The sequence below is a fragment of the Rana temporaria genome, chromosome 3, assembly GCF_905171775.1.
Source record: "Rana temporaria chromosome 3, aRanTem1.1, whole genome shotgun sequence".
In the NCBI taxonomy this organism is placed as follows: domain Eukaryota; kingdom Metazoa; phylum Chordata; class Amphibia; order Anura; family Ranidae; genus Rana; species Rana temporaria.
In genome coordinates this window covers 280,379,991-280,392,209 of record NC_053491.1, presented here as the reverse complement: position 1 = coordinate 280,392,209, position 12,219 = coordinate 280,379,991, and positions in this window count along the sequence as shown.

Here is a 12,219-nt window from a genome sequence, read left to right as displayed (position 1 = left end):
AATTCGAGTGACGCGTCATGGCCCATGATTCACTGCGGCATTGCTGGCTGATGATTGGCTAAGCATGCACTATGACCCGCATGCTTGGCCAATCACAGCGATGTCAGTACAGAGAGCCGTAATTGGCCAAAGCCAGGGTGGCTTTGGCCAATTATGGCTCAGGGCTTTAGTACACGCCCCACACTATAAAAGGCCGCCTGCAGGGCGTGTACTGCACATGTTCTCTGTAGTTTGCACCTAAACCTACTTGGTGTGTACTGCACGTGTGCTCTGTAGTTTGCACCTAAATCTACTTGGTGTGTACTGCACGTGTGCTCTGTGGTTTGCACCTAAACCTACTTGGTGTGTACTGCACTTGTGCTCTGTGGTTTGCACCTAAACCTACTTGGTGTGTACTGCACTTGTGCTCTGTAGTTTGCACCTAAACATACTTGGTGTGTACTGCACTTGTGCTCTGTAGTTTGCACCTACACCTACTTGGTGTGTACTGCACTTGTGCTCTGTGGTTTGCACCTAAACCTATTTGGTGTGTACTGCACTTGTGCTCTGTAGTTTGCACCTAAACCTACTTGGTGTGTACTGCACGTGTGCTCTGTAGTTTGCAACTAAACCTAATTGGTGTGTACTGCACTTGTGCTCTGTAGTTTGCACATAAACCTACTTGGTGTGTACTGCACGTGTGCTCTGTAGTTTGCACCTAAACCTACTTGGTGTGTACTGCACTTGTGCTCTGTAGTTTGCACATAAAGCTACTTGGTGTGTACTGCACGTGTGCTCTGTAGTTTGCACCTAAACCTACTTGGTGTGTACTGCACGTGTGCTCTGTAGTTTTCACATAAAGCTACTTGGTGTGTACTGCACGTGTGCTCTGTAGTTTGCACCTAAACCTACTTGGTGTGTACTGCACGTGTGCTCTGTAGTTTTCACATAAAGCTACTTGGTGTGTACTGCACGTGTGCTCTGTAGTTTGCACATAAACCTACTTGGTGTGTACTGCACGTGTGCTCTGTAGTTTGCACCTAAACCTACTTGGTGTGTACTGCACTTGTGCTCTGTAGTTTGCACATAAAGCTACTTGGTGTGTACTGCACGTGTGCTCTGTAGTTTGCACCTAAACCTACTTGGTGTGTACTGCACGTGTGCTCTGTAGTTTGCACATAAAGCTACTTGGTGTGTACTGCACGTGTGCTCTGTAGTTTGCACCTAAACCTACTTGGTGTGTACTGCACGTGTGCTCTGTAGTTTTCACATAAAGCTACTTGGTGTGTACTGCACGTGTGCTCTGTAGTTTGCACATAAAGCTACTTGGTGTGTACTGCACGTGTGCTCTGTAGTTTGCACATAAAGCTACTTGGTGTGTACTGCATGTGTGCTCTGTAGTTTGCACATAAAGTTACTTGGTGTGTATTGCACGTGTGCTCTGTAGTTTGCACATAAAGCTACTTGGTGTGTACTGCACTTGTGCTCTGTAGTAGGGATGAGCTTCGAGTTCGAGTCGAACCCATGTTCGACTCGAACATTGCCTGTTCGCCTTTTCGGCGAACAACGAACAATTAGGGGTGTTCGCGGCAAATTCGAAAAGCCGCGGAACACCCTGTTAAAGTCTATGGGAGAAATCTAAAGTGTTAATTTTAAAGGCTAATATGCAATTTATTGTCCTAAAAAGTGTTTGGGGACCTGGGTCCTGTCCCAGGAAACATGTATCAATGCAACAAAAAGTTTTAAAAACTGCATTTTTTTCAGGAGCAGTGAATTTAATAATGCTAAAAGTGAAACAATAAAAGTGTAATATTACTTAAAATTTCGTACCTAGGGGGGGGTGTAAAGTCAGCATGTGAAAAAGCACATGTTTCCCGTACATAGAACTGTCCCTGCACAAAGTGTAATTTCTGAAAGAAAAAAAGGCATTTAAACCCGGCTTTGCGGCTCTAATGACTTGTCGGCTCTGGCAATTCAGAGATGATTCATTCATAAAAAATAAAAATAAAAAAGCTGGGGGTCCCCCCAAATTCCATTAACCACTTTACGCCCGCCGCACGACTATTTACGTCCGCAAAATGGCACGGACAGGCAGAAGGGCGTATATATACGTCCTTGCCTTCTAGCGGGTGGGGGGTCCGATCGGGACCCCACCGCTGCGTGCGGCGGGCGGATTCCCTAGGGGAGCGATCCGGGACGACGGCGGGGCTATTCGTTTATAGCCGCTCCGTCGCGATCGCTCCCCGGAGCTGAAGAACGGGGAGAGCCGTATGTAAACACGGCTTCCCCGTGCTTCACTGTGGCGGCGCATCGATCGTGTCATCCCCTTTATAGGGGAGACACAATCGATGACGTCAGACCTACAGCCACATCCCCCTACTGTTGTAAACACACACTAGGTGAAGCCGAACACGTTCAGCACCCCCTGTGGTTAACTCCCAAACTGCAACTGTCATTTTCCCAATAAAGAATGCAATTTAAATGCATTTTTTGCTGTGAAAATGACAATGGTCCCAAAAATGTGTCAAAATTGTCCGAAGTGTCCGCCATAATGTCGCAGTCACGAAAAAAATTGCTGATCGCCGCCATTAGTAGTAAAAAAAAAAAAAAATTATAAAAATGCAATAAAAATATCCCTATTTTGTAAACGCTATAAATGTTGCGCAAACCAATCGATAAACGCTTATTGCGATTTTTTTTACCAAAAATAGGTAGAAGAATACGTATCGGCCTAAACTGAGGGAAAAAAAAATTTTATATATGTTTTTGGGTGATATTTATTACAGCAAAAAGTAAAAAATATTGATTTTTTTTTCAAAATTGTCGCTCTATTTTTGTTTATAGCGCAAAAAATAAAAACCGCAGAGGTGATCAAATACCACCAAAAGAAAGCTCTATTTGTGGGGAAAAAAGGAGGGCAATTTTGTTTGGGAGCCACATCGCACGAGCGCGCAATTGTCTGTTAAATCGATGCAGTGCCGAATTGTAAAAACGCCTTTGGGCATTTAGCAGCATATTGGTCCGGGGCTTAAGTGGTTAACAGGCCCTTCAGGTCTGATATGGATATTAAGAGGAACCCCGCCGTCAATTAAAAAAAAAAATTACGTGGGGTTCCCCCCAAATATCCTTACCAGACCCTTCAGGTCTGGTGTGGATTTTAAGGGGAACTCCACCCCAAATAAAAAAAAAATGATCTCTCCACCCGTCGCTGGAGAGATCATTCGTCGCTGGATAGAAGACAACGTTGGAGCCGGGGGCCGGGCCGAGAGTGGATTCACATCGCTTGATTTTTTTTTATTATTAATAAAGGATTTTTTTCTACAATGTCTGTGTGTTTTTTTTAACTATTTACACTTCCTTCGTGAAATGGTAGAGGTACAGTGTACCCCATTACCAATTCACATAGGGGGGGGGGGCAGGATCTGGGGGTCCCCTTTGTTAAAGGGGTCTTCCAGATTCTGATAAGCCCCCCACCCGCAGACCCCCACAACCACCGGGCAAGGGTTGTGGGGATGAGGCCCTTGTCCCCATCAACATGGGGACATCCTCCCCATGTTGAGGGCATGTAGCCTGGTGCGGTTCAGGAGAGGGGGGCCGCACTCTGTCCCCCCCTCTTTTCTGCGGCCAGCCAGGTTAACGTGCTCGGATAAGGGTCTGGTATGGATTTTTGGGGGAACTCCACACAATTTTTTTTTAAATTTGGGGTGGAGTTCCCCTTAAAATCCACACCAGACCTGAAGGGTCTGGCATGGATATTTGGGGGGAAACCCCACGTCATTTTTTTTTAAATTTACGGCGGGGTTCCCCTTAATATCCATATCAGACCTGAAGGGCCTGTTAATGGAATTTGGGGGGGACACCCAGCTTTTTTATTTTTATTTTTTATGAATGAATCATCTCTGAATTGCCAGAGCTGACAATTCATTAGAGCCGCAAAGCCGGTTTTACAGTAAATGCCTTTTTTTTCTTTCAGAAATTACACTTTGTTATAACTCTGAGATTGCACAGGTAACTTTGAACTCGTAGGTTTGGGAGTGAAATGATTAGATGAAACATGTGAACATATGACGCTTAGCCTATTGTGCACTTTTCTTTTTCTTTTCCATACCATGTTGCATTCCATTTGTTTGATGATCATCTGACATGTTATGATTATTTCTTTCTCATTGGGAATATATCCCTTTTTGTTGACAGTTCTTTTTGATTCTGTACAATGTTTCTTTTATTTTTTTTTCTTGAAATATTCAATAAATAAACAATTTAAAAAAAGAAATTACACTTTGTGCAGGGACAGTTCTATGTACGGGAAACATGCGCTTTTTCACATGCTGACTTTACACCCCCCCAGGTACGAAATTTAAAGTAATATTACACTTTTATTGTTTCACTTTTAGCATTATTAAATTCACTGCTCCTGAAAAAAATGCAGTTTTTAAAACTTTTTGTTGCATTGATACATGTTTCCTGGGACAGGACCCAGGTCCCCAAACACTTTTTAGGACAATAACTTGCATATTAGCCTTTAAAATTAACACTTTAGATTTCAAATGTTCGAGTCCCATAGACTTTAACGGGGTTCTAAAGTTTACACGAACATTTGGTGTGTTCGCAAGTTCTGATGCGAACCGAACAGGGGGGTGTTCGGCTCATCCCTACTCTGTAGTTTGCACATAAAGCTACTTGGTGTGTACTGCACTTGTGCTCTGTAGTTTGCACCTAAACCTACTTGATGTGTACTGCACTTGTGCTCTGTAGTTTGCACCTAAACCTACTTGGTGTATACTGCAAGTGTGCTCTGTAGTTTGCACCTAAACCTACTTGGTGTGTACTGCACTTGCGCTCTGTAGTTTGCACCTAAACCTACTTGGTGTGTACTGCACTTGTGCTCTGTAGTTTGCACCTAAACCTACTTGGTGTGTACAGTATTTATACTTTAATTCTTGAGAGTTGGTGTGTAAATTGGGACAAGCTGGTACAAGCTGGTACTTTGCCCAGGGGCCCATGATGCTATTAAGACGGCCCTGGCCAGCCACAAAAGTTTAGAAACCAGGTAAATTTACACATTAAAAAAAAACTGTGATGTTTAAAACTAGCATCAATTGGTAAAATCTATTTGCACCATTGTTTAGTAATAAGACATATCAATCTCCACCAGGGACAAAATACAGTTTGTCCTTTTATTGTGTTATGTGTATGCAATAGGATATCCAGCCCATTTTGTTTAACAAATATGTCATAGAAGAATCAAAGGAAGTCAAACAAATACTTGAAGTCACCATGAACACTGCTGACTTGTTTATTACAAAAATCCCTTTAGATTTTCAGTGTATGATATAGTGTACATTGAACTATATCAAAAATATAATTGGAGGATTTTCAAGACAAACAAATTCACTGAATAAATGGTTACACTACCAATATTCCATACACATATTTATTATGCTGTATTTGTGAAACAAAGAATCTTCTCAATAGAGATTATTTTGATAGCAGGATGCAGTTGTAGATAATTTACAATACCTAATGCAGTCATGTTTTTTGTGTTGCAGAGAATACACTGACAAATCATTTTAATAGGATAAATAATTGTTCATTTTTGTCTTGTGTTCATTTCAGTGCCTCAAGGCAGGTTTTTTTTTTATTTTTATAAATCAGTGTCAGAATACCACTCGGTAGCTAGTTGTGACAGATGTCTATAATTAGTGTTAATGTTATAACACTTTTGAAGACAATAGAAGTGTTGAACCATTTTCTTATTTATGGTGCAGATTTAGTGCAAGAACCCCATTAAAACAAGGGGCCAGATCCACAAAGCACTTACACCGGCGTATCTCGAGATGCGCGGCATAAGTGTAAATATGCGCCGGCCTATCTATGCGCCATATCCCCAAAACGAGATACGCCTGAAAACGAGATTTTTCCGACCAACGTAATCTTTCTACTCCGGCGCATCGTGGGCGCAAAAATACGCTATAAGCACCATTGTTTTGCTATGCAAATATGCAAATGAGGGAGATACGGCGATCCACAAAAGTAAGTTTGTCCGGCGCAGGCTACGCGCAGTGCGCATCACCTGTACGTCCGGTCTATAGTTACCCCTCATAAAAGCAGCTTTAACTCTGCACCAGACGTGTGCAGGTCAGCTAAAGCAACACCGTTAGGGACGAGCTGAGCACCCACACTTGCAGGACAACAATCTGTATGCCAACATGCCAGGGGCATCCATGGTCATAGCTATACTACTGGCTTTAGATGCGCGCAGAAGGAGGAGGGAACGGAGGAGGAGGAGGGCACGGGAGAGGATATACCGACCGCGCATAAATGTCTTTGGCATGTGTGATTCTGAGGTGTATTGCATCTTCAGATTCAGCCCTGCTGTCATCATGGAATTAACCACAACCCTGAAAGATGACATCACCAGCCAGACACACCGCTCACATGCAGTGGAGCCACTGGTCAAGGTACTGGCAACACTCCATTTCCTTGCCAGTGGCTCTTTTCAGCGTACAAGTGGAGTGGTGGCTGGAATGGCACAATCCTCCATTAGCAGATGTGTGCACCGGGTTATCCCCTCAATCCTCAGACGCATGGCCAACCAAATCATCAGACCCACCCAGGAGGACCTGCGGGTGAAGGCAATGCATGATTTCTACAGAATTGCCAGATTCCCACGCACCGTGGGGGCCATTGATTGCACACATGTGGCACTACGCCCCCCCCCCCGTGAGACATAGCACCTATACCGCAATCGGAAGCACTGGCATTCCATCAACGTACAGGTGATAGTCGATGCCCAATGCCTCATATGGCACGTCCGTGCCAAACACCCAGGATCCAACCATGACAGCTACATATACCGTCAAAGCCCCATCCCATTGGTATTTGAACAGAACATGTATGGGGACAGCTGGCTGGTTGGTGAGTGACATGGGTGTCAGGCATGACTGCCCCCCCCCTGATGCAGACATCACGAGGGGCACATGCATGACTAACATCCTCCTGTCTTTTCCCTTCCAGGTGACGCGGCATATGCACTTGGACCCCATCTCATGACTCCATTCCGGAATCCCCAAACCCCAGGAGAGGAAAACTACAATGCTGCACACGCATGTACCCATGGAGTGGTGGAACGCACCTTTGGCCTCCTAAAGTCCCGTTTCCGATGCCTGGATAAGTCTGGGGGTACCCTGTTTTATTCCCCAAACTTTGTGTGCCAGATCATCGGTGCATGTTGCATGCTGCACAACTTCGCCGTGAAAAGGGGCCTGGAGATTGACATACGTGATGACCTGACCCCCGAACCAGACAATCCCCCCCTGACCGAGGCTACCCCGTCTTCTGAGAGAAGAGCAGTCAGGAGATGCCTCGCAGTAGGCATCTTTGCACGTTAAACACACACATTAATCATGGCACAATGAGAATGCATGCATGCACACCACTGTGGTCCCTAGCACAGACACATTACATCCTCATCAAATTGGATTAGCACAAGCCCACCATGCAGGACTTGGGAGCAGCAACGCCACGCCAAGGCTCCAATTATGTCACTGCACATTCATATACCATTCACACGGACCTGGGGATCACTTCTCCCTGGTCCTGGGGATCCCTTCTCCACCACAAACGAGGGTGACACCCCTTTTCCGGCAGGAATGTCACCCCCACAATCATACATCATTCACAAACATAAAACAAATCATAATCACAGTAAAAAAAAACTAAAAAAAAACTTAAAACACTGAAAACAAAAAAAGACAAAAACTTAACGCCGCTGGCGTGACCCACGCCTGGGCCGGCCACGGCCCCGGCTCCGCAGGGGAGACTCATGGGGGGGGAATCAGGGGAAGGAGGATCATCCCCTGGTCTCTGCCCACCTGGCGGCCTGCCCTCCAAGGCCACGGCGATTCTGGTGAGGCCCACATTGAAGGCTGCCGTGTTGGCCTGGACAGCCTGGGTCAGGGCACACACCTCCTGACCCATGCCTGCTGTGGCAGTCTGCATTTCATTAAAGCAGTTAATCACTGCCAGGGAGTTACAAAACATGTCCTGAACTGACTCCTTGATGGAGGCCAGGCTCTCCTCCATCCGGTCCAAAGTCTGGGTGACCTGACCCAGATGGCGGGTCTGACGGGCCTGGTCCCTCCTAAGGTTTTCCGGCAGAACCTCTGCCACCCCCCTTGTCTTGTGGGTCGCCTTCCTGCCTCCAGATGAGGCTTGTGGCCTGGCAGTAGGGCAGACCCCTGGGGGGGAAGCCCTGTTGGGGGAGGAGTGGGAGGGGCTACCCCTGATGGAGGCCTGACTGCTGCCAGCCCTAGGGGGAGCCTCCTCCAAATGGAGCGTGATATCATTCCCTGACATCACCTCCTCCTCCTCAACCTCCTCCTCCTCAACCTCCTCAGAGGACTCCGGGCTTGCCTGGGGGTCTTCCTCAGACTCATGTCTGGTGGAGGCTGTGGACTGGCCAGATGGCCCAGCACCCTCCTGCACATCTGTGGATGACACAAAACATACACAGGTTGGAGGATCCACACACTTGTCACATATTCCCTCCCCCCCACACATGCTACTCACCAGATAGAAAAAAAACACTTACCTGTCCTCACGGCCTCCTCAATGGAGTCAAAGCCAGGCAGCCCCTGCACTAGCTGCCTGTGGAAGCACTGGGCCACCGCACGCTCCTCAGCACTCAGCCTAATAGTGCATGCAGGTCGCCCTCCAGTGCCCCTGGCATGTGCTGCAATCTTGGCCAGCTTCCCACGGACCACACGCCTGAGATCATTGATCTTTTTTTGGATCCCATTGCGGATCCTGGTCTCACCACTTAACGCATTGACATCGTCTGTGATGTCTTGCAGTTTCTGCCTCCTCCTGGCCGGGGTGGTGTTGGCACTTTCAGGGCCATGCAGCAAACGACCAAATCGGGTAATGGCCCTCACAATGATCTCCTTCTCCCGCAAGGAGTAGTTTAACTTCCTCTTCCTCTCACTCATCTTTACAAAACCCTCTCCAAAACACTCTCCAAAAACCACATTGACACGACACGACACAAACCAACAAACAGCAACAGACAACGGAACAAAAGCACCTTGCTTCAGGGGGGAAACAAATGGATGTACTTTTGCAATGAAAGGGTGTATGTCTGGGCCTATTTATGCCCTGGGCGTATCTCACTAAGTACGCCGGGCCTAGTTCCTATCTCACTGATTACGCCGGGCCGAGTTCTGAGCATGCACAGAGAGGCTCTGACCATAGTCGGCGTCATGCACATGCGCAGTCCGGCCGGCCCTTCATTTGCATGGGGTTGGGGTTCATTTCAATGGAACACGCCCGCGTCCTTCCCACTTTCAATTACGCCAGCTTACGCCTCGGAACTTACGTCGCGCCGGCGCAAATTTGGGCGCAAATACTATGAGGATACGGTACTTGCCTCTCTAAGTTGAGCCAGCGTAACGTAAATGAGATGCGCTATGCCGGTCTATATATGCGCCGATGTACGTGGATCTGCCCCAAGGTTTTTGTAAAACATACACATGTGCACTGCTATCAAAAACAGTTACTACATTGTAAACAGTTTGTATGATGTAAGTTTTCTGAACTTAGTGGGCCAGATTCACAAAGAGATACGACGGTGTATCTCCTGATACACCGTTGTATCTCTGATTTCCGAATAGAATCAGTTACGCATAGATATTCCTAAGATCCGACAGGTGTAACTGTGTTACACCATCGGATCTTAGGCTGCAATTCCAGGCCGGCCGCTAGGTGGCGTTTCGGTTTATTTACGCAACAAATATGCAAATGAGGAGATACGCCGATTCTGAAATGAACGAACGCCCATCGCTTTTTTTTTACGTCGTTTGCGTTGGCCTTTTTATAATAAAATAGTTACCCCTGGGTTTATGAGGCGCAGCCAATGTTAAGTATGGCTGTCGTTCCCGCGTCGCGATTTAAAAAATTTACGTTGTTTGCCTAACTCGTCCGTGAATGGGGCTGGACACCATTTACGTTCACGTCGAAACCAATGATGTCCTTGTGATGTCATTTAGCGCAATGCACGCTGGGTAAATTTGCGGACGGCGCATGCGCTGTTCGATCGGCGCGGGAACACGCCTGATTTGAATAGTACACTCCCCCTAGCCGCGGAATTTGAATTCCGCCAGGGGATTTACGATACGCCGCCGCAAGTTTTGAGGTAAGTGCTTTGTGAATTACCCACTTGCCTCAAAAACTTGCGGCGGCGGATCTAAAATTACGCGGATCTAAAGATCTGCTAACCTATGTGAATCTGGCCCTATATGTTTATCTACAGGTATGGATTCTGTGTTGTATAATCACAATCAAAATACAATTTAACTAAAGGAAAATAAAAGTTATTTAAAACAATAGTGAAATTCTTCCATGCAATACATGAACATGTTGGCTTTATACAAAAATTTGGTGACAATGGCAACAATTCTGTGATGTGAATTGAAATACCCCTTTTTCTATTACAGCCTTTGTACCATAATGGATAATGGCATCTCTAAATAATTTTATAGATTAAACTTACACGGGCCAGATCCACGTACATCGGCGCATATATAGGCCGGCGTAGCGCATCTCATTTCCACTACGCCGGCTCATCTCAGAGAGGCAAGCACCGTATCCTCAGAGCATTTTCTAACAACGTTGCGCTGGCGCAACGTAAATTTGTAGGCGTAAGCCAGCGTAATTCAAAGTAGGAAGGAAGTGGGCATGTTCCATTTAAATGAACCGTGACCCCATGCAAATGAAGGGCTGACCGAACGGCGCATGCGCCGTGACATGGACGTATGTCCCGCTCCCCTCTGCGCATGCTCACAACCCCGCCCGGCGTAACCCCTGAGATACGCCCAGTGCATAAATACGCCAAGACATGCGCCCGTCGAGCGCAAAAGTACATCCGCTTCTTTCCCCCCCTGAAGCAGGGTACTTTTGTTTGCTGTTTGTTTTAGAGCCATGTCTGCTCCAGCTACTGAGAAGGACAAGAGGAAAAATAATTTTACGGACCAGGAGAAGGATGTTATCATCAGGGCCATGTGACCTCAAAGCAAGCGTGAAAGAGAACCTGGTTGATGGAGAGTGTGATGAGGCTGAAGCATTATGGGTGGAACTGCATACAGATGTGCGTAGTTCAAAATTAATCATTGGAGTTTGTTATAAACCACCCAATGTTAATGAGGAGGTGGAGACTCAGCTCCTTGCACAGATGGAAAGGGCTGCAAGGTCTGGGACGGTGATAATAATGGGGGATTTTAACTACCCAGAAATTGACTGGATTAATGGCACTTCTGGGACAGTTAAAGGACAAAAATTTAAAAACCTATTGCAGGACAATTTTATGGTGCAGTTTATTGAGGCCCCAACTAGGAATGATGCCCTGTTGGACCTGATAATTTCAAACCATGCAGAGCTTATTACTAATGTTCAGATAAAGGAACACCTGGGTAGCAGTGATCATAACATGATTTCATTTAATGTTAACTATAAGCAAGAAATACATACAGGAAATATTAAAACACTAAATTTTAAGAGAGCAAATTTTCCAAGGATGAGGGCTGCTCTCCAGGACTTGGACTGGGAGGGACTATTGGCACAGATGAACACAGAACAGAAATGGGAATTCTTCAAAAAGACTGTGTGGAACCTCACTGCAAAGTATGTTCCCATGGGCAATAAGTTTAAAAGGCTAAAAATAAAACCTATGTGGCTCACGGTCAAAGTTAAAAAAGCTATAAACAATAAGAAAGTAGCTTTTAAAAAATATAAAAATGAAGGAACACTAGTGTTTAAATGTTACAAAGAATATAACAGGATATGCAAAAAGGAAATCAAGGATGCAAAAATTCAAAACGAACGACAGATTGCAAAAGATAGTAGGACAAACCCCAAAAAATTCTTTAAATATATTAATAGTAAAAAGGTGAAGTCTGAGCATGTAGGCCCCTTACAAAATAATCTAGAGTGGGTGACTGGGGACAAAGAGAAGGCAAATTTACTAAATGTTTTCTATAGCTCTGTGTATACAATGGAGCATGGGGGAGCTCATGTCCAAAATGGGGGTGGGAGTGACACAGCCCCAAATCCACAATGGCTCAAAAGTGATATGGTCCAGAAATATTTAGACAGAATAAAGGTGGATAAAGCACCTGGACCTGATGGCATCCATCCACGGATCCTAGGTGAGTTGAGCTCTGTCATTTCAAAGCCACTGTATCTAAT